The 24,105-nt window shown below is 40.3% G+C and overlaps 1 long non-coding RNA gene across 2 annotated transcripts in view; it reads left to right on the forward strand.

Moving 5' to 3' along the window:
• LOC141490594 (uncharacterized) overlaps window positions 1–21,100 on the forward strand; it is a 49,565-nt gene extending 28,465 nt beyond the window's left edge. Inside the window, exons 3-4 of one of the 2 annotated variants that reach the window (XR_012469281.1) lie at window positions 1,664–1,818; window positions 2,739–3,122. This is a non-coding gene — a long non-coding RNA (uncharacterized LOC141490594). Of the gene's footprint in view, window positions 1–1,663; window positions 1,819–2,738; window positions 3,123–20,784 lie in introns of those variants that run through there. The other variant, XR_012469282.1, reaches the window with a different exon arrangement.
• Window positions 21,101–24,105: the final 3,005 nt, after the last annotated feature.

A 24,105-nucleotide genomic window follows, 5' to 3' on the forward strand; every position in this document is an offset into this window, starting at 1 on the left:
CTCTCTCTGGAAAATGAAAGGCTCTAGAAGGCAAAGTGGACCAGGTGAGCTCAGGCCCAATTTACTTGAGATGGACAGCAACCAGGAGGTTCTTTGAGGGAAGCCTTTGCCCTTAAAATTAACTGGTTTTTTTACCTCCCTCCCTAGTCCACCCCTATAACAATCACAGGAAAGTTGATAACCCTGTGTCACTCCATTTTTAAGGGAATTTTAAGAGTCTTTTCTATAATGGTCATAATGGTTCCCCTATCTCATTCTTTGTCATTTCTCCCAATTTCTCTTCATCCACATTCCCCTGACCTCAAGGCAGACTTTTCACTGGTTTTCCAAGTTATACTCAGTTCACTTAGAGTATAAGTTCCTTGAGAGCAGGGAACTCTTCCTCCCTCCCTTCCTTCCTTCACTCCTTCCTTCCTTTCTCTTTCTTGCTTTCTTTTGCCTTTGATTTCCATCTCCAACAACAGCAGCCAGAGCTAAGAGAGTATTCTATGGGAAGGGGCACTGAGTCTAATTCTATTGACTTGTGCTGCTGCCCCAAGGTGCTACCTAGGCAGAAGTGGCCAAACCATGACCTTGGTCATGACCCCCATGCCAAGGTGAATCACAACATGATGAGGCTTGAATCCATGATCTCAAGCAGTGTGAAAGAGGCCTAACTTTCAGGAACAAGGTGATGATAGGATGATAACTGCCCTCTTGTCCTCTACCAAGTCACACCAGAGTGGCAGAACTAGAGTCAGCTCTGCCTGCATTTAAAGTCCTTCACCATCTGGGACCTACTTGCCTTCCTAACCTTACTTTCCATGACTTCCTTTCTATTCTCTATAAGGCATCAAACTGACCTCTTTTTTGTTCCTCAAATGTGATGCTCCTACCCTCGGGCCTTTGTCAAGGCTGGACCTCCTGCCTAGAATGAGCTATCTCCTCATCTTCACTTTAGAATCTCCAGTTTCCTTCAGAACTCAGAATTAGTTTTCCCTCCTATAGGAAAAATTTCCTGATTCCCCTCCCCGTCTGATAGTGCCCAAATCACCTTATGAATATTAAACAAATAAATTTCCATATGTAAATGACCCCTCTCCTGATAGACTAGAATTTCCTAGAGGGTAAGGTCAATTTTAGTTTTGGATTCTGGGTGACCTGAAAAAAACCAATGCTGCTGGAGATACTGAGGCTGGAGAGGGGTGGTTCTTTTGAATTCAGAAAACTAAAGTTGGGCACCAAAATCACCAGTCCTGGGAGTAGAGGGCCAACTCAAGAAGGGAGAATGGCCCAGCTTGGGAATGAGAAAGTTAAAATGTCAGAGCTGAACAGCAGCAAGACCAGACCTATGTGTGGCATTTCCAACTTGGACAAGATAGTAACCATTTAGCTAGACCTACTGTGCGCCAGACACCATCCTTGCAACAATCCTCTGAGGTAGGTGCTGTTATTATTCCCATTTTATAGTTGAAGAAACTGAGGCAGACAGAGGTGAGGTGACTTCCCCAAGGTTACACAGCTTATAAGCATCTGAGGCTGAATTTGAATTCATGTCTTTCTAACTCTAGACCCAGCTCTCTATCCATTCAGTCCCTGAGTATTAAAAAAAAAATTTGTATCCCAGCACCTGGTGAAGTCATTACCTGTTGACTGACTGATTATTTCTGGTGCCATATTATAGAAAGTACCCTGCTAAAGCAGAGGGCTTCCAGGCATGGTGAAGGGCCTCAAGCACGTGTCCTGTGAGGAGGATCAGTGGGAGGAAGATGCATGTTTGGCTGAGAGCGGAGTCTGGCATGGAGGGGGAGCAGATGGCGACCTTCAAGCATTTGATGGGTTGGCATGTGAAGATAGGTTCACTTGTTCTGTGGCCTTAAAAGCAGGGATGGGTGGATATTGCAAAGAGGCCTCTTTGGGTTGGATATTCTGAGGAAACAGCAGCAACAACAACAAAAGCTCTCAACCCTCCCAACTTCCTAAGGCACTGAGCTGACCCAGAGTAGATTGGACTGGTATGGGAAGCAATAAACTTCCTGTCACTTGAGGGGTCCAAGCACCAGATGGGTGATCAGTTGTCTAGGGGCTGTGGTAAGGATACTTTTGTGGGGTGGTATGGGAATGTTCAGATGAGGCCCTTCCACCTTCAAGGTCCAGCGAGATTGTGAAGGGCCAGTGTCATCCCTAGCATTCATTCTTCTTTCAAAGAAAACTGAGTTGCCCATCAGGTTGACCAAGGAAGGGTAGAAAAGTCTTATTCATTGCAAACTATGGGACTGTCTGGGTCTTTCTGGTGAAGAGGAAGAAGCATGAGAACCCCCCCCCTCCTTTGCCCTGTGAAACAATGGGGTAGTGTCCTCAGCAAGGAGAGGGCAGGGCATTTGTCAGGCAATTGAAGGTGATGCCTTCCTGCCTTTCTGGAGCATGTGACTCTCTGTGACCCATTGAGGCAAGCCTTGGGGATGGATTTTAAGTGAAGAGGTGTTGTCCCCTAGTATAATAAAATGATCAGCTAAGATACTATGACCCTGGGCTGAATCTGTGTGGGAGAACAGAGGTTTGAGGTACAACCAGTGGGTTCCTGTGGTATGGACAGGGCAGAGCTTGACCCTTTCCTTGGTCCCTAGTGGTAATGGTTCCCAAATGCCTCTAGACTGACATAGAAATTGGTCTCCCAGACCCTTGGCAAGCTGGCTCCAGCATCCCTTTCTGGCCTTATTTCCCATGACTTCCCCTTCATGTCCTTTGACTTTTTCCAGGTATCCTTTGTATTCTCTACCCCAGGCTCTGGGTCATGTGCCATGTCTGGAATGAAAAAAGATGAAGATTCTGAGGGGAGGAGAAGAGGTCCTAGGACTACTCAGGGATTCTTTTGACCCAGGGATGGATAGACTCAACTATTTCCCTTTCCTAATAGATCACTGATTCTTTGAGAGCAAGGCTTCTATCCTGGGTTGGCTTCTCCTCCCCCCACCCCCAGCACACTGCCTTTCTCAGGACCCTGACACACTTTTGTTTTCTTCCTCTTACAATGAGCTCTCAGTTAAAGGGTTAATGCTGTATGTATATTATTTCTTTCTTCTGTACTGACTGGGAAGATGGGCTTGGAAAATTGGTAGAATTCAATGGAACAAGCATTTATTAAATAGCAATCAATCACCTATCATTTATTAAGTACTTACTGTATACTAGAGATACACCTTTGTGGAGTTCTCTTCCTCCAAAAATGTGCTCTTTGTGAAAAGCTGAGTCAGTTGGTAGGTAAAGGTAAATGTTATATGTGTATTATATTTACTTTTTTCCTTCTATACTGACTTGAAAGATGGGCTTTGAACATCAATTCAATTCATTGAACAAATATATGTTAAATGACAAACATTCATCATTTATTAAGTACCTACTGTATACTGGGGATGCCAATACAAAAAAAAAGGGAGCCAATTTCTATTCTCAAGCAAATAGCATTCTTTTTGTTTGGTTTGGTTTTGTTTTGCAAGGCAATGGGGTTAAGTGATTTGCCCCAGATCACACAGCTAAATAATTATTACGTGTCTGAGGCTAGATCTGAACTCAGGTCCTCCTGACTCCAGGGTGGGTGCTCTATCCACTGCGCCCCCTAGCTGCTCCTGCAACTGGCATTCTTATTTATTTATTTTCAAGGCAATGGGTTAAGTGACTTGGCCAAGATCACACAGGCAATTATTAAGTGTTTGAGGCTGGATTTGAACTCAGGTCCTCCTGACTCCAGGGCCAGTGCTCTATCCACTGTACCACCTAACCGCTCCTGCAACTGGCATTCTTGAAGAGAAAACAACATGGAGGTGTATAAATGCATGTGTAAAATATCTAAATATAACAGAATTAGGAGAAAGCACTAGCAACTGGTGAGGGGAGGGCATCAGGAAGCGGTTCACCAAATCACAATTTCCTAGGTAGAAGGGACATCTGAAGTCCCTTAGTGCATCTGAAGCACTCCCCACCCACGAATTCCTCCTACAACATAATCAGAAAGCTAGCCAGTCTTTTCTTGAAGACCTCCAAGAGACTCGCTATCTGTCTACTTAGGGTCTTGTAGAAAATTGAAGAAGAGGCCTCCTGGAAGTGTCTCTTATTTGGTTCCAAATCTCTTTACACCAAGACTGAAGGAACTACCTATTGCTCTGGAGTTGCTCAGACTTTTTATTTCTAATAGTGTCCTTGCCCATGGGGTGTCTCCAATGGGAGTTGTTTCTTCTTTGGTGGGGAGGGTTAATGCTGCCCCATGCAGGTTTTCTCATCCTGGTTACAAATAGCCAGTGGTAAGTAACTGGCAGCTGACTGGCTAGTGTAGATGCTGCCTCTGACAAGGACTAAGGGGCCTTTGGACTGAGATGATTGAGCCTGTGGCCTTCAATCCATTTGCCTGGGACTCTGGTCAAGCCTGTCTGCCTGGCTCATCATTCCTCCAGATAGTGGAGGTTGGCTCCCACCAGAAGCCTTTCTGAACTTGGCATTCCCAGTAGACACCTTCATTTCTCATTATTCCTTAATTTGGGAAAAAAAGAAAAAAATCGATCCAGAGGGAGAGCCCAGAGACTGAATGACGGTGGGCACAGCCTTGTTGTCCCTTGTCGGGGATGTTCTTCATGGCTTGAGGGAGGCAGGCAAGACTTCAGTGAAATGAATTGGTGGTTTCAGTTCCGGACCCGCTCTGCTCATACCCATCAAACTCACTCTGAATTTCAAGGCGGTCTTGTCTGAGCTTCAGGAAGCCGCAGGACTGAGGCTGAGCCTGGAAACTTGACTCATTTCTCACCCTTTGAGATTAACCTCTCAGCCCCCAGACTGTGGGCAGACAAGGGCATGATGGGAAAATTTTGCCCAACCATACCTGGAGAGTGGGGACCGAGACCTCACCTCTAGGGAGGGTTTGTCTTGTTTTGGGTCTTTCATCCCCAGAAATCCAGAGAAACAAATAGTTCAAGGATGGCTCAAACTTGTGATAGCCGGGGTGGGGGTGGGGGGTGTAATTGTTTATCATTCCATGACCCTTAAGGTTTTACCAAGTGCCTTCTTCACAACCACCCAGTGATGGAAGGAAGGCAAATGTAGTTCGGCTTCTGTACCCCAGAGGTGAGAGTATGGACCTTAGACTGAGAGGAGCTATGCTCAAATCCTCTCTGGGTCTCAGTTTCCTCATATGTAAAATAAGAGAAAGGGATTCACTATCTACAAGGTTCCCTTCTAAGTCTAAATGTTGTTGCTTGTCCATTCTCAAAGAAGGCCATGGTCTTCTTCATCAGGGAGGTGATGCCGTGACCTGCAGGTGACTTGGATTTGAGTGAGGGGGAGCTGGGCAAAGTCACCAGTCTTACTTTCTCCTCCGAAGCCATCTGGATCCAGATAAGAACAAAGATGCCTGGAGATGGCCCAGGATGTGAGACAGTCAGGGTTGTGTCTTTCCCAGGGTCACACAGCTATTAAGGGTCAGGTGTCTTAGGACGGATTTGCCCTCCTGACTTCAGGGCTGGGGATTTCCCGTCAGCATTGGACTGGATGCTCCTGAGTCTCCTTCCACACTTCCAGTTCTATGACTGCATTGTCTCAGCTTATAACTGAAAAGTTAGACACAGAGAAAGTGACTTGCCCAGGGTCACACAGCTTCAGGATTTGAATACAGATCTCCTTCCCCTAAGTACATTCTATTCCTTCCATGCCATCACGGAGAGTGAGAGTTCTTCTAAATCACTGCCCAAGGGAGATAGCCTTGTGAGGGCTGACTTCGGGAAGCAGGGGATCCTCACAGGGACCGCAGGAAGTTCTTTCAGACAGAGAGAAGGTTCCCTGGACCAGAAGCTAGCAAATGAGTCTCAGTCACTCACTGACCATGTGACCCTGGACAAGTCACTGTGCATCTGCTGACCCAGCTGTAAAACATTAACAGCATCAGGTCCTCCTTCCGGGGTCTATTTGTAGAGAACTTTGTAAACCGAAATTGCTCTGACAATGCTAGCTATTAGCATGACTGTTACCAAAATAATAATATTGAATATTTAAACAGCAAATGCACACAGCTATTGTTAACACAATCACCACAACAGCCAGCATGTAGCTAGTACTTTCCAAACAATGTCACATTTAATCACAGATCTGGTTCTAACAAATCCCAGGAAAGAAGAACAAATACGTTCCCCTAGTGTGTTGGAGGATATCAAAACAAGACTTGGAGGCTGATCACCTGGGGCAGTCCTCTTCCTGCTCTGACACTACTGGCATGACACACCATTGGACACACCATTCATTCATCTCTCTATGCCTCAGTTTCCTTCTCTGTAAAAATGACAGGGTTGGAATGATGGCCTCTGAAGACCCTTTCAGAGTGAGATCTTCTCAGCATGAGAGCTGTTTTACTTTTCTCATACAGATAAATTGTGGCAGGAAAGCAGGAGGGGGCAAACAAGTCAGGATGTGTCCCAAACCTTCAGGATTGGGGAGGGGGACTGCTTCTTCCTTAGGTCAGGCACCTCTTCCTTCTCCATTCCTCCTTCCACACTGAGTTGTTATTCCTAAAACACAGAGCTAACCGTATCACATAATCTGTCTCAGCACAGTGAAGAATCATCAATGGCTCCCTATTACCTCCGGGATAAAGCAAAAAGTCCTAGCCCAGCATGTAAAGATCTCCTCAGTCAGACTCCCATTGATCCTATCAGACTTCTTTCACGGCATCCCCTCAAACTGTGGCCTGATGTTCTCTCTATATGACATTCTATCTCCCACCTACCTCAGAGGGTCGTTACAGGGATGAAATGATAGATCATATGAAAAACACTTAATGCCCTAAGATGCCCCAGAAATTTTAGCTACTGAAGGAGATGGAAGTGTTACTTCTGTCACTCCCACTTAGCCCTGATAAAACCTTAACCAGGGAGAAGAGCAAGAAGTTGGCATCTGTGAACCATCTGGGCAGGGACATTGGCCTCTTGTGAAATCTGATAAGTAGATTAATCTTTGTCAATAGCAACAAAGGTCCAGGCATCATCATGCCCTTCTTATATTTTTGTGTCAATACCCCAAATGTCCGGAAGACCCTTGCCGACCACACTTGGAGAAGCAGCGCCTCTGTCTAACCACTAGATGATATTTCCCCCTGATGAATCACTGCATTCATTACCAGAACCAAACAAACAAAAAAGATGAATAATAGAGGAGGCAGAAGGAAAAAAAAAGGAAGAAGTAGACAAGAAAAAAACAAATCGAGGCAGTGAAGATCAGGGTACCTGCCTGTGGCGTGGGTGTGCCACCATCCCTGGTATTTCGGTAAGCAGGCAGCAGTCATGTAGGGATGGCAAGGAGGCAGGCAGCAGGCGAGGTGCCTTGCCCAAGGTCACCTGGTGTCTCTGAAACTCGCTTTGCATTTGGAGTTCCTTAATAGGATTTTTTAGGTCACAGTGTTCTCGGCAGAGCTCCCTGGTAGATGTACATCTCTCCGATGAGATTTAGATCGCCTCTTTTGGGCAGAGCTCCATGGAAACACCGCCCATGAGTGCTGAGTGGACTCTGGGCCCCAACCCCCCCTCCCCGTCCTTGTGAAACTAACCAAGATCATGGTACCAGGCCTGGCTGGACATTTGGCAAAGAGGGCTTCCGAACCAAAGTGGGGGTACATGGTTGGGGGGGGCGGGTTGTAATTATTTCCCTATGATCAAAGCAAGATTCTGTTTCTTCAGAATGAATAGGGATCATTTGGTGAACAGAATTAACACATATGCTCACCAAGGTTCATGGATTGTTTAAGAATTTGATTATAACTCATTGTAATCAGCACTCAAATGACTTCCACAGTTCTGTGAATCTACCCAATGAGACTATTCTCTCTGTAAGAGCAGACTCCACCTTATTATAGTTTCTCCTTCTGTATACTTTCTGTTCATCTTATCTACAAATCAAAATAAAAGCAAATACTATCATTCCACTGTCATTATAATCTCCTCAGAAGGCACTTCCAAAATGGGTGGAAATTCCAGGGACAAAGATTTTGTCTCAATAGAAGAAAACCTTTTCTAATATGGATTACTTGAAAATGTAATGACCTACTTTTTTTGGTAATGAGCATCACATCTTTGGAAGTATTCAAGCAGAAACTGGTTGATGAGCTGCTTTAAGGAGGGAAATATGTTTTTTAAGAGAATAGTCTATGATATTCTTTAACTCAATCATACCATTACTAGGTCTATACCCCCCCCCAAAAAAAAATCAAAGAAAGAGAGAAAGGATCTAAAGATACAAAATATTTATAGCAGTTCATTTCATGATAGTCAAACTTGGAAACTTAGAGGGAGATTTTCCTATTTAGGGGATGTCTGAGCACATTGTGACATACAAATGTAATGAAATATGGTGCTGCAAGAAATGGTGAAGAGGACAGTATCAGAGGAAACCGGGAAAATCTTTGTGAACTGATACAGAAAAAAAAGCAAGTAGAAGGAGAACCATTTCTACAGTGATAATGAAAGACAGAGGAAAATAACTCTGGAAAATCTCAGAACTGATTTCAATGCAGTGATAAACCTGAGGTCCAAAGGAACAAAGGTGAAACTCAGCTGTCTGAGAATTGATCCATGTAAGTTGTGGAATAAGAAAGCACCTTTTAAATCATATCTCATGTGGAAATTGGTATTATTGGACTATGTAAAAATGTAGTAAGGGATTTTTTTGGGGGCTGGATAGTTAAAATGTTCAATGGTAGGGGAACTAGTAGAAGGCAAGGACAAAGAAAAATTCTTTTTATTTAAGTATTTTTTTTCTAAAAAAAGGAGAAGAAAAGAAAATGATTTGGAGTCATGATTTCTGCAGTTGGGAAAAGAAAATGCTAATTGCTTTGTGGTTTTGTTTCTTTTTTATTATTCAGCTCAAATAAAACTTCAAAAAGATAATGCAGAAAGAGTTGTCTCTTTACATGACAACTTAAAGTTAATATTGGCAGGGAGGGGAGTAGTCTGTGATTCAGCAGAACTGGGCTGTCGGTCTTTTTCTGCCATTATCTCCTGATGGGTGACTTTGATTTTTATTTTGTTTTGCATCTTTGGTCACAGAGGAAAATTAATTTCTTTTTTAAACTTAATAGTATTTTTTCCTAATTACATGTAAAGATAGTTTTCAACGTTCATTTTTGTAAGGCTTTGAGCTCCAAATTATTCTCCCTCCCTTTCTTCCCTCTCGGCTTCCCAAAACAGCAAGCATTATAATAGAGTCTATATTTGTCCAAACATGTTGAACTTATTTCCACATTAGTCATGTTATGAAAGAAGAATCAGAACAAAAGAGGAAAAACTATGAGAAAATACAATAAAGCAAAGAAAGGGAAAAAATGAAAATAATGTTCTTTGATCCATAGAGTCCATACTTCTTTCTCTGGATGTGGTTGGCATTTTCTATCTCAAGTCTTTTAGAATTGTCCTGGATCATTATATTGCAGAGAAGAGTTAAGTCTATCATAGTTGATCATCTCATAATCCTGTTGTTAGTGGGTGCAATGTTTCTCTGGTTCTGCTCAGTTCACTCAGAATCAGTTCATGTCATTCTTTCCAGTTTGTTCTGAAATCCATCTGCTTATTATTTCCTATAGTTCAAGAATTCCAATACATTCATAGACCACAATGTTCAGTCATTCCCCACTTGATGGACATGTGGGTGACTTTCAACAGTATATAGTGATTTCCCTTGTCTAAGCCACAGGGTTTGCATCTCTATAAGGAGGGGATGGGATTAAGAGCTTGTTGCCATTCTAATTGACTCTAAAGCTCTAAGATTATCCTAAAAGTCCAGCCGATGCCCCTGGATTACCATTTTGAATATGAATTCTCATTGTCTGGGAAAGCAAAAGTCTGTGCTCTGGTCCAATATGGCTGGAAGTAGCTGTTTAAAATCATACCCTAGATGTTAACCCCTTTCCTCCTGGTTTTCCTCTCATTAAAGCTGGGTTTGGGGTAGAAGTCTTCTTGGAGATCTCATCAATGAGCACAGCCTATGTGCTAAGAACTTGACCATGGCAGAGTGGTTTCCTGGGGCTAGGAAAGAATGTCAGAAAAGACTGATGCTGGGGGTCAAGGAGTGAGCCCCCCAGCTAAAACTGCCAGAAAATCCCATGATGAGGTTAAATAGCTTTGATTTGAGTAGGTTTTTGGACCTTCCAATTTCAACCATTTTTGTTCCATCTCCTCTTGTTGGGTACTTTTACCTCCTGTGATCCAATCCAATCCAATTTATCAGTGGAGTGACTTTACTTGGTCACTCCATAGAAGTAGAGCTACAAAAATAAAAATCCTTACTCTTGGGGGGGGGGGGGGGGGGGGCGGGCAGAACCAGGAGGTGGAGCCAAAATGATGGAGAGAAGCTAGGAACTTGCCTGAGCTCTCCCCAATTTTCCTAAGAAACAACGTTTAAGTCAAGTCTCTCAACAGATTCTGGAGTACAGAACCTCCCAAAAGATGGAGTGAAGCAACTTTCTAGTTTAGGATAATTTAGAACTTCAGGAAAAATCTTACTTGAGTAAGTGCAGCCAGAGCAGGTATCTGGCAGGTCAGTAGAAGGCTCCAAATGGCAACACAGATCTGCAACTGAAGCCCCTCTATCCTGGTTCAGTAGGCTAGAGGCCCAGCAGGTCAGCTTTGGGACCTCTAACCCTACTGTAGAACCAAATTGCCAGCCCCTCTGTCAAAAGACAGAAAAAAAAATTTAAAAAAGTAAAATATTCATTGGAGACACAACTAACCTGAAAACTAGATACCAAAGAGATAATTTAAGAATTATTCAACTACTCAAGAGTCATGATAATCAAAAGAAACTGAGTGGTGTCTATTAAGAAATTATCAAGGAAAACTGTTCTGATATCCTAGAACCAGAGGGTAAAATAGTCATTGAAAGAATCCACCCATCATATCTTGAAAGAAATCCCAAAGTAAAAACTTCAAGGAATAGTAGAGTCAAATTCTAGAATTATCAGGTCAAAGAAGAAATACTTCAAGCAGCAAAAAAGAAACAAATTAAATATCAGAGCCACAGTCAGGATTACACAGGATTTAGCATTAAATGATCTAAGGGTTTAGAATTTGATATTCCATGATTACAACCAAGAATCAACTGCTTAGCAAAAGTGAACATAATTTTTTGGTAGAAGGGATGGATAGTCAATGAAATAGGTTACTTTTAAACTTTTCTCTTGAAAAGATCAGAGCTGAACAGAAAATTTGATCTTCAAAGAAAAAACTCAAGAGAATCATAAAAAGGTAAACAAGAAAGAAAAACAAAATCAAATGTGTTATTCAATGATGTTAAACTGTTTGCATCCCTATACAGGAAGATCATAGTAGTAAATCTTGATAACTATTTCTCTATTAAGGCATTTAGAAGGACTAAATATAGATAGAGAGTGTGGGTGTAAGTTGATTTTGATGTGATGATTTTTTTTAAAAAAATAAGGGGTGCAGAAAAGGGTTGTATTTTATGTGAGATGAGAAAGGGGGAGAGGCAATAGGGTCAATTACATTACATGAAGATACATGAAAGACCTATTATAGTAGAGGGCAAAAAGGGAGGGGTGCGCATAATTTGAACTTTACTCTCTTGAGATTTGACTCAAAGAAGGAACAACATACACACACACACACACACACACACACACACACACACTCCATTGGATATAGAAATGTATGTTACCTTATAGGAAAGTAGAAGAGGAAAGGGGTAAAGACAAGAGGGAAGGATAAAAAGGATTGAAGGAGGTGGTTGTTAGAAACAAAACACTAGGGAGAAAGGACAGGGTAAAAGGAGGGAGAGAAGGGAAAAAATTAGATAGAGGGAAATACACAATTAGTTGTCATAATTGTGAATGTAAATGGGATGAACTCTCACATAAAACAGAAGTGGATAGCACAGTGAATTAAAAATCAAAATCCTACAATGCATTGTTTTCAAGAAACACATTTGAAGAAGAGAGATTCACACAAGGTAAAGATAAAAGGCCAGAGCCTTTTTTTTACTTCAGCTGAAGTAAAAGAACAAAAAGCAGGAGTAGAAATTTTGGTCTCAGACAAAGCAAAAGCAAAAATAGATCTAATTAAAGATTTAAGGAAGGAACCTACATCTTGCTAAAAGGTACCATAGACAAAGAAGTAATATCAATACTAAACATAAATGTAACAAGTGGTATAGCAGACACATTCTTACAGGAGAAATTAAGTGAGTTATAAGAAGACATAGACAGCAAAACTATTTTAGTGGGAGACCTCAACCTCCCCTTCTCAGAACTAGATGAATGTAACCACAAAATAAACAAGAAAGCAGTTAAGGAGGTAAAGACATTTTTAGAAAAGTTAGATAGGATGGACCTTTGTAGAAAATTGAACAGGGATGGAAAAGAATATAACTTTTTTCTCAGTGATACATGGTACCTACCCCCAAAATAACCATGAATCAGGGCATAGAAATAAAAATAAAACAAACATCACAATCAAATGAATAAAGGCAGAAATATTAAATACATCCTTTTTATATCATGATGCAATAAAAATTACTTGTAATAAAGGGCCATGGAATGATAAACTAAAACTAAATAATCTAATTCTAAAGAATGAGTAGATCAAACAATCAATCATAGAAACAATGAATAATTTCTTCAAAAAGAATGACAATAATGAGATGAGATACTAAAATTTATGGGATAGTTCTTAGGGGATCTTTTATATCTCTCAATGATCACATGAATAAAATAAAGAGGAGATCAATGAATTGGATGAGCTAGAAAAAACACAAATTAAAAATTCCCAACAAAACACCAAACTAGAAATTCTGAAAATAAGGCAGAGATTAATAACATTGAAAGTAATAAAAGTATTGAACACATAACCAAAATTAAGAGCTGGTTTTATGAAAAAAGAAAACCAAAAATGAAAAAGATGAATTTACCAACAATGAGGAGGAAATTAAAACATAATTAGGAACTATTTTTCCAACTGCACATCAATACATCTGATAGTCTAAATAAAATGGATGATCATTTACCACAATATAAATTAATGATTAACAGAAGAGAAAATAAAATACTTTAATACTGCACTTTAGAGAAAGAAATTGAACACTCCATTAATTAACCCTCTAAGGGAAAAAAAAATCACCCCAGTCTATATGTATTTACAAATGAATTCTATCAAGATTTAAGAATAATTAATTCCAATACTATATAAACTATTTGCAAAAATAGGCAAAGAAGGAGTCTTACCAAATTTCTTTTATGATATAAATATGGTGTTGAAACCTAAACCAGAAAGAGCCAAAATCAAGAAAGGAAATTATAGATCAATTTCCCTAATGAATATTGATGCAAAATTTTTAAATAAAATATTAGCAAATAAATTACAGGAAGTTATCAACAGGATAATACACTATGATAAGGTGGGATTTATATCAGGATGCAGGAATTCATTATGAGAAAAACTATCAGCATACTATCAGTACCAAAACTAATTGAAATATTATGATTATGTCAATAGATGGAGAAAACGATTTTGATTCAATACAACACTCATTCCTATTAAAAGCATGAGAGAACACAGGAATAAATGAAATTTTCTTTAAAATGGTAAATAGTATCTATCTAAAACTCCCAACAAGCATTATTAGTAATGGGGATGAGCTACAATAAGATCATCAGTGAAACAAGGATGCCCACTATCACAACTGTTATTCAATATCATCCTAGAAAGGGTAGCTTTAGCAATACGAGAAGAAAAGAAATGGAAAGAATTAACGTAGGCAATGAATAAACAAAACAGTCACTCTGCAGATGATATTGACGGTATACTAAGAAAATTCTAGAGAAACAACTAAAAAATCACATGAAACAATTAACAACTTTAGTAAAGTTGTATGATATAAAATAAACCCACATGAATCATTAGCATTTCTATATATTTCCAACAAAGTCCAGCAGGAAGAGATAGAGAAATTCCACTTAAAATTACTGTAGACAATATGAAATACTTGGAAATCTACCTGCCAGGACAAACCCAGAAACCATATGAACACAATTACAAAACATTTTTCACACAGACAAAATCAGATCTAAAGAATTGGGCAAATGACAATTGCACATTGGTTGGCTGAGCTAATATAACCAAAATGACAATTCTAGCTAAATTAATTTACTTATTCAGTGCCATACCAACAATCTACCAAAAATTATTTCTAGAACTAGAAAAATAAGAACAAGATTCATCTGGAAAAATAAAAGGTCAAGATTATCAAGAGAATTCAAAAGAAAAAATATAAAGGATGACCTGAGCAGATCTTCATCTATATTATAAAGTGGCAATCTGGTTAAGAAACAGAGTGGTGACTCAATGGCATAAGTTAGGTTCACAAGACATGACAATAAATGTCTACTACTGTTTGGGGTAGTCTTAATCTACTACAAAATCTGTTTGGCAAACTCAAAGATAAACCCAGTTTCTAGAATAAGAGCTCACCATTTGACAAAAACTACTGGGGAAACTGGATAATACTGCGGCAGAAACTAGGCATCCGTAGACCAACGTCTATCTCATACCTATCATAAGACAAGGTCAAAATGGGCACAAGGGCTATAACATAAGTAAATTAGGAGAATAAGGAGTAGTTCATTGTCAGATCTATGGAGAAGGGAAGAAGTTATGACCAAATAAGATGTAAAGAATGTTATAAAATGTAAACTGGATCATTTTAAATACATTAAATTAAAAAATTTTACAGAAGCAAAACCAACGCAACCAATATTAGAGGAAAAGCAAAAAGCTGGGAAACAATATGTACAGTGGGGGTAGCTAGGTGGAGCAATGGCCCTGGAGCCCCGAGTACCTGAGTTCAAATTTGACCTCAGACACTTAATAACTACCTAGCTGTGTGGCCTTGGGCAAGCTATTTAACCCCATTTACCTTGTGAAAAACCTAAAAAAAACCCCAATATGTACAGCCAATGTTTCTGATAGGCACATTTTTCAAACAGATTAGAAAAACTGAGTCAATTTTATAAAATACAGGTTATTCCCCAATTCATAAATTGTCAAAGGATATGACCAAGCAGTTTTGAGAAAAAGAAATTAAAGCTATTTATTGTCATATAATACTCTTTAAATAACAAGAGATTAGAAAATGCAAACTAAACCAACTCTAGGGTCTTACCTCACAACTATCAGTTTCTATATATCAAAACAAGATAAATGTTGGAGAAGATGTGGGAACATTGTTGGTGGAGTTGTAAATGGAATCAACCATTCAGGAGAGCATTTTGGAATTGTGCCCAAAGGGTTATAAAACTGTGCATACTGATTCATCAATACCACTCCTAAGTCTGCATCCCAAAGAGATCATAAAAGGGGGGGGGAAGCCCTACATGTACAATAATATTTATAGTAATTATTTTTGTGATGGGAAACAATTGGAAATTGAGGGATGCCCATCCATTGGGGAATGGCTGAACAAATTCTGGTCTATAAATGCAATGAAATATTATTGTTCTTTAAGAAATGATGAGTAGACAGATTTCAGAAAAAAACCTAGAAAGACTTCCATGAACTGATCCTGAGTGAAGGAAGCAGAAGCCAGAAGAACACTGTGTGATGATCAATTATGGTAGACATCCCTTCTTAGCAACAAAGTGATCAAAGATAATTCCAAAAGACTCATGAAAAATGCCATCCCCATCCAGAGAAAGAAGTGTGGAATCAGAATGCACATTGAAGGATACTATTCACTTTTTTGTTGTTGTTTTTTCTTTCTCAGGGTCTTTCCCTTTTGTTCTTTTTCTTCTTTCAAAACATGACTAATGTGGAAATACATGTAATACAATTATCTGTATAAAACCTATATCAGATTTCTTGGAGCCTTGGGGAGGGAGCAGGAAAGAGAGGAAGGGAGTGAGACAAGTTTGGAAATTAAAGTCCTACAGAAACGAATGCTGAAAACTATTTTTACCTTAATGTAAAACTATCTTTATCTTAATGTAATTGGAAAAAATAAAATATTGTTAAGTGGGGGGGGAGACCCATGTCAAAAAAAATAAAAGAAGAAATAATCCTTGTTCTCAAGATACATTTAAAGCAGCAAATGGTTTATGAAGCTATTGAGAGGCAGCGTCTCCCTGTGAAATCCCTTGTTATTTTTGTTTTTCAATTCATTTTAATGGGGGTGAGGAAGGAAAGGAGACAGAGGAAACTTAAAAACTCAAGTCACATTCTTTTCGAATTCAGAATGTTCTCTTGGCAGTGTGTTTCTTCGGAAGCTCTGAAATACTTTCTCTTTTCTTTAGTATTAGGTTCCTTCTTGAACTCTCCTCCCTCTTCCTCCTTCTGTATCTCTTGTACCCTGAGATGGTGCAGGTCGGGGGTGGAGGAAGAAAGAGGAGAGAGGGGGCTCTGGGGGAAGTGGGCCTTCCCTTCCCCCACCTCCCCTGTTCCCTGACAAACTTTAGAAGCCTGTTTTAAGATCACCCTTTGAAAGGCAGGAGATGCCCACTGGCCTGGTCCAGGCGTTGTTCAGAGAAGAGAAGAAACATTTTGGGACAATGAATTTCCACAGATGGGTGACATGCTTTCTGAAGATGAACCTGAAGGGAGTCAATGGAGAGGGGGGCATGGAATCACAGGCTTCAAGCTAGAAGGGACCATCAATATCATGTGATCCTGAATTTCATTTTACAGAAAAGGGAACTGAGGTCCAAGGAGTGTCTCACCTACGATAGGACATCCCAAGACAAGAATCCAACCCAGGTGATCCAAATACAAGTCCAACTTCCTGAGATGGAGTTCCATCCCTCAGGACATGGAAGGGAAGCTCTCTCCAGATTCTGGTCACAGAGAATTCCTTCTAGGGTCAGTGGAGAGGTTTATTCTTGGGCTTCCTTCTTCCTTTGGGCAATGATTGAAGAACTGTCTCCTCCACACCCTCCCCTCTGATCTGATTCTCATCTATCTGGACGTAACTCAAGAAAGGGATAGAAGCTGGCCAAAGATAGGCTCCTTGGCTGTAGGAGACTCACCACACATCACACACACACACACACACACACAAACTACATACACACCACATCAACACATACCAGATGCACTATCTATCACCACAAGGACAAACATCACATTCTACACCCATACACACACCACACCTTCACACATATCACACACATAGACACACACCATAGCTACACACACAAGGACCTGGAAATTTTCAAGAATGTGTGTTGGGAGTTTGTGTTGTGGTTGAGCCAGTTCAAAACCTGCTTTGCTGTAGGGTGCTGCCTTCAGCAGGTTATAATGGAATGAGCCAAGTGGGCCAGAGGGACACCAAGCCTGGGAGAGATCAGCCTCCAAGGATGGGACTATGAACAGGCTTGAACTTTTGTTCAATGATTCCATGGACTTTTTTCTTCGAGAACGGGGCAGGTGGGCTTCTCCTTTGTGTTTTCACAAGCAATAGAATCAAGGAGACCCCTTCCCCTCCTGTCCTCCCCCATTGTGCAGACACTGGTAGAGATTTTCAAAGCACTGTATCAATGTTGACTCATTTTAACCTCACAACAATCTTATACGTGCTATTGTAATGCCCATTTTATGGATGACAAAACTGTGGCTTAGAGAGGTTACATGGCCAGTAAACCAAGGTTGACCTTGATGCAATGAGTTGAAGACTTGGTCATCTTGAATCCTGAAGGAAGTCAGTTGTGAGATGTTAGCAATGAATGAACTACAGCTTTGAGGAAATGGGAACAGATGGGACCCTTACTGCTTAAAGTTCAGAATTCTAACCTGGGTTAGCTGAGTCAGAGGTGGTTTCTCTGGAGTAGGTAGCATGGAACCCTAGTCATTAGGCATTTCCAAAACCCCAGATGATAAAGGCATGTCCCTTCTCCATATGAGGAGTAAAAGTCCATGGAACTGAACTCTGAAGATGGGTTTACTTCTGCTGTTTGATAAGTCACAGACTAAGGGGTGGCTAGGTGGTGTAGTGGATAAAGCACTGGCCTTGGAGTCAGGAGGACCTGAGTTCAAATCCGACCTCAGACACTTACTAATGACCTAGCTGTGTGGCCTTGGGCAAGCCACTTAACCCCATTTGCCTTGCAAAAAAAACCCTAAAATAATAAGTCATAGACTAGGCCTCAGTTTCCTTTTATGTAAAATAAGGAGATGGGACTCAACAGAAAGGTTCCTCCAGCTACTCTGGAGCTGAAGCATAGACTCTTTGGAAGTCACTTCCTACAAGGGTGCCATCCTTGAACTCAGGGAAAGATTTAAAATGACAATCAGCCACTCACTACAGGGCAGAAGCTTTGATCTTTGGTCAAAGGATCTAAGTTCAAATCCTGCCTCTGCTATTTACAATATGTGCCACCTCGGAGAAGTCTCCTAAGCACCTACAACCTCAGCCCTTTCATCCATAAAATGAAGGGGTTGGATTGAATGATCTCAAAGAAGGTCCTTTCCAGTGCTAAAAACTGTGATCAGATAAGTAAAAAAAAAAACCCAAAAAACTAACAAAAAGTCTCTTCTCAGCAGCTCCCTTCCCCTCTGGGTCACCAGCTCTTTCTGGCATCCTGCTCACAATCCTGCTCATAGTTATTAATTTGGGTTGGATGTGCTCTTTATAGGTAGGAAGCGATAGAAACGAAAACCTGTGATTTCGCTGATCTGGGGAACGCCCAGATGAGGAAGCTCCTTTCCCCAAAGCAGGTCACTATTTTCCCTGAAGTTTACTTCTATCCCTGGAGATTAAATACATAGAATGCACCAGATTCATGGTCAGTGAGCCAGCTTTCTATCCACTGAACCACATTGCTAAGACTGATACAAGATGGGGATAGAATGGTCTTTGAAATGAACCTCTCTATCTCAATTTCTTCATCTGTAAAACAGGGACAATAAAATAATTCCTTCCTCACCATGTTGTTGTAAAGATCAAATGAGATAACATGTGCAAAGTGCCCTGTAAATGTTAAAGCAATTGTTATTATTAGTCATTATCTTTATTGGTAGTTAGATGGCATGAGGAAGCTGGGATAGATAAGAGCCCTAGATCTGGCGTCAAAAAGACCTGAGTTCAAATACAGCCTTAGACACTAATTGTGTGACCCTGAGCAAGTCACTGAAAAAAATTTTCTATTTGCCTCAATTTCCTTAGCTGTAAAATGGAGTTATTAATAGCCTCTCCCTCCCAAGTTTGTTATGAAGATTAAATTAAATCATTGTAAACCATCTGGCATAGAGCCTGGCACATGACAAGTACTATATAAATAATAGCTGCTATGATCATTAATTATTATTACTAGGTATTTGACCTTGGGCAAGTCACTTAACCTCTATTTGATTTTGCTTCTTCAACTGTAAAATGGAGATAAATAATAGTGCCAATCTTCCAGGGAGGTTAGGGAGATCAACTGAGATAATTTTTATTTTTTATTTTTTTTGGCAAGGCAATGGGGTTACGTGATTTGCCCCATGTCAAACACCTGAGGCTGGATTTTGAACTCAGGACCTCCTGACTCCAGGGCCGGTGCTCTATTCCTGGGTCACCTAGTTGCCCCTTTGAGATAACCTTTGTAAAATGTCTAGCACAGTGGCTGGTATACAGTAGGTACTCAATAAATGCTTATTCTTTTCATTATTTATTATCATGATTAATAGTGGTATTATCCCTGATTACTTCAAGGAGGGACAAGTAAATTGAATAATGTTTCCCCATTTCAAGCAGACTAGTCAGTTGAATCCATTTGAGGAGCACCATCTTTTCAGAACTGACTTTTTGAGATGTAGGACTATGGAAAAAACTTCATAGGAACATAGCCTCAAGAAGGCTGAGCATCCTTCCATTGGCCCCAATCCTTTTTCCCTTCTCTTTTTCCTAAAGCTGTAACAGGATCATCAGATTCACGGCAAGTTTCAAAATCATTTTGTTCCCCACCCCCACCATTTGACAAATGGAAAAATCAAAGTCAAGACCAGTGAAATGACTTGGCTGAGGTCTCCTTCCCTAATAAGGCTGGAATTGAAACCCATATCCTCTGATATCCAATCAAGAGTTCTTTCCCTTCAGGTTTACAAATTGGATGAGTACTTTATGAGTTTGAGTTTCAGAGAAATCCAATGGAGAATCCATTTATTTTGGATCATCCCCTAAATTTGTCCAACCCTAAGTCTTAGTCTTTTCTTCAGTGAAGCTTTGCTTACTGAGTGACAATTTCCTTTTACCATTCAATGGTAGCTTATTAGAGTCCTGAGTCACTGTGACCACAGGAGAAAGCCAACCACAAGCCAGGGCTGAGGCATGACTCACCTAAAATCACAGGCTCAGGTAAAAGCATATTAACAAATCTGAGACTTTTGGGGGCACCATTTGAATGGTACCATGTCAATCAAGAACTATTTCTAAGCCATTTACTGTGTGTTATACAATGTGCTAGGTCCTGGAGATACAAAGGCAATGAATGAAACTGTCCCTAATGACAAAAAGAGTTTCCTAGTCATCAAAGACTTCCACTGAACACTAAAGATGAGGCCAAGATTTTCTGGTAGGAGATATAACAATATTTAGGGTTTGTCTCACCCTTATATCAGGCCAAGTGACAACTGATAGAAATCTAATAGAAAAATCTTTTATTATATGAAGAAAAGCCCATAACACTCCAATGGCTCTGAAGAATGTGAGAACCATGGCTCAGCATCCTAACAGAAACCAGATCCAATTGTGGTAGCAAATTCAAAGAATTGTATTTCTTTGTTTGTTTTTACCCCTATCCTCTAGAAAAATCTCAGTTCAAGACAAAGTTTGATTGTTTGCCCCTAAGGAGAATTATTGGGCTGGCTGTTCTCATCAACAATGTGGTATCATTGGCACATTCAAGAACATGGACCCTAAGGTTCTCAAGAAGTGCTCCTATGGACAGCAATGGTGAATGGTGAATCAATCATCAAGGTGAAATGGTGACATCAGTCATCAATGGTGAATACAATCATCAAAGTCTAAGAAAAAGATGTGCATCTTGTAAGCTCTTCAAGATGATCAGGGATGTCTCCTGGCCACTCTCCATATACTTTTTGCTGGAAATATGATAATGATTGCTATTGCTATTATATAAATATAATATTTACAACTATAATTTCATCTCATTATTTTTCCCAATTCATTATCATCACCATCATTAGGAGAGAATAGGAAGGAGATAAGCATTTATATGTTCTCTAATATATTCCCGGGGGTACCTAGGTAATACAATGGATACAGTGCCAGTCCTGGAGTCAGGAGGACCCAGGTTCAAAGCTGGTCTCAGAAACTAGATGTGTGACTCTGGGTAAGCTGCTAAACCTCATTTGCCTCAGTTTCCTCATCTGTAAAATTGTTGGAGAAGGAAATGGCAAACCACTCCAGTATCTCTGCTAAGAAAACCTCAAAGTGGGTCACAAAGAATTGAAAATAACTGAAAAATGACTCAACAACAGCCACAATAACAATTCAGGCACTGTGCTAAACAATTATCAAATGAATATCATCATTGCTATTTTTTATTTTCTCTTCTATCCAAAATGTCGGGAATGAATAGAAAATTCATGAATTAAAATTGTTCTAATCCTGTTATTATTCCTTTATTATTTAATATTCTATAGACATAGTCTTGTTGGAAAATTATGCTTTATTAATTGCATAAATTTATCAATTAAGAAAAAACTGGGTTACAAGTTCTTACCCTTTTGCCACTTCTTTTTCCTTTATCCTTTTTCCTTTATCTTTTCTTTTTCCTTGGCTTGCCCCAAGATGAGAATGGGGAAAAGGCATAAGCATTTTTATAGTGATAACTATGTTTTAAGTTTTTTTAAAAAAATATAAGTATTAGCTCATTTGATCCTTCCAACACTCTATGAGGTAGGTGCTATTATTATTGTGTAGTCAAGGAAACTGAGGCAAATAGAGTGACTTAAGTCTTCCTGACTCCAGGTCCAGAGTTCTATCCATTTACCCCCAAACTTATAGAATACACAGTCAAATCTATATCCACATGAAATGTTTATGGAATGAATAAGGGAGTTAATGAGTGAGAGAGTGACTGTCCAATTTGGAGCCCCAGATTCAAGTGATATGTGAGGAACTTAGCAACCATTCAAGGGCAAGCCTTGGAAAGGATGCCATTGAAGAGAAGGAACCTGTGGGGAAAGGCACCAAGAACTTGGGTTGGTTAACCTAGGGAAGAAAATGGGAAAGAGACTTGATAATAATCCAGTATGACATAAGACTTGGCAATTGGCAGAACACTCCCCCCCGCCACCGCCAGAGCTCTGGGAAAACAGGTAGTCCCACTATAGATGCCACATTTTCTACTCCATATCTTTTCTGTTTTCTAATCTGAGGATGTGGCCTAAAACCAGTGCTATTTTTCAATAAATGATTTTTTTTTCAGACCTCTGATTTTAGGGTTGTTGCCTATATTTGGAACCAATTTGGTATTTCCCTTTTCCCATCCCCCATTTAACTGATCATAAATAAGACTCAGAGAGGTTAATTAACTTACCCAAGGTCACATAGTTGTTCGGGGTAAAGGTCTTCTGATACTACATTCATTTTCTTTTATGTTATTCCAATATAATTCGCTGATTCTCTTCAGATATGAAGCCTCTTGTCTAAGGACTTGGTCTTCATCTTACTAAGGCCCAATGAGCCAAGTGACAGTAGGGTGAGGATGCAAGTTAGACTTAGAAAGCATTTCCGGAGGGATGATACTCTAGCAGAAAAAAACCCCAGCCCCAAAGATAACAGATTTTCCTCTGCTGGAGGTGTTGTTCTTGCTGTCTTGGTGTTTTTTATGAGCTTATCAAACCCCTTATTGCTTTCACGTCAGAGTGTAGTGCTTCTGAATGAGGGTGTGCCAAACCATCATGGCGGTGACAAGGGGCTATCATTCTTGAAGTCGGCAGAGTTGAAGGGTCTCAGTTTTCTTTGGGGACTGCAAAGACATGCATTGTAATTGAGCCGGGGTATAAATTTGGTCTCTAGATTGCTCAGAAGATAGTTCAAGAAAGCAAAGAGCAGATCATCCAATTTGGCAGTCACCAGTGCCAGAAGTTATTAATTATGTCTGTTCTAATAACAAGAACTGGGAAGCAGCAAACTCAGAAGATGCAGGAAAAACAAAACAAAGAATCCTTGCTTCATTTCCAAGAGAGGAAGTGTGAGTTCCCAGCTGGGACAGCAGGCTTGGAATTCTGGATCCAATTCCTTCTTACACATCTGTGTAGTACAGAAGGCCATGGTCACATGAGAAACCAGGCTCCAAATGACCCAGCAGATAATCTGAATCATGCTCTTGGCACCTCAGTTTACTTGTCTGTAGACTGAGGGGGTTGAACTGTTGATTGATTGATGAGAACAACTCTAATATACTCTTCTGAGATGGCTCAAACTGGAGAGCTGAGAGTTAAACTTTCACTAGCACATCCCTGGATCTTTCTTCCTTCTAAAATGCTATCTTCTAGTCCCTGTCCAACTCTCAGCTCTAATATTCTGTGTTCTAAGACTTTTCAGTTCACGTGTCCATATCCCCAAGGCCTCATGTCCAGTGGGTGCTCATTTCACTTGGAAGAGTCAGAGTCCCCAACCTCAGTTCTTCCAGTGAGATGGAGGATCACTGGGCCTTATCAATCTACCCTCTGATTCACCAGGTCTAATGATTTGCTTAAACACTCTCCAGAGGCCCAGATATTGCCATCTGGCCCTCCATTGAGCCTCAGGGATCACTGAGTGGATGTAGTCATATTCTAAGGCTCTGAAATGGTGGGATTCATGTTCAATAATAAAGCATATCTAAAGAGGGACCCACATTTAGAAGTAGAAACAATGAGATGCAAGAGCTTCTGAAAGTGGGCTCTGGGAAGCTAAAAAGAGAAATTCACTATGGACCCTTCATTTACCTAAAGGTAAAGGATCATGGATTATGAGCCTTCTGCAAATGATTTCTGTCCCCCACCTGTTCTGCCAGAACTTGGCCACAGGAAGATTGGGTTCAAAACCCACCTTTGTCTCTTACTATAGGGGAAGGCACTTAAGCTCACTAAGTCTCTGTTTTTTTCATCTGTT

Source organism: Macrotis lagotis, chromosome 6 (genome assembly GCF_037893015.1).
Source record: "Macrotis lagotis isolate mMagLag1 chromosome 6, bilby.v1.9.chrom.fasta, whole genome shotgun sequence".
Lineage (NCBI taxonomy): Eukaryota > Metazoa > Chordata > Mammalia > Peramelemorphia > Peramelidae > Macrotis > Macrotis lagotis.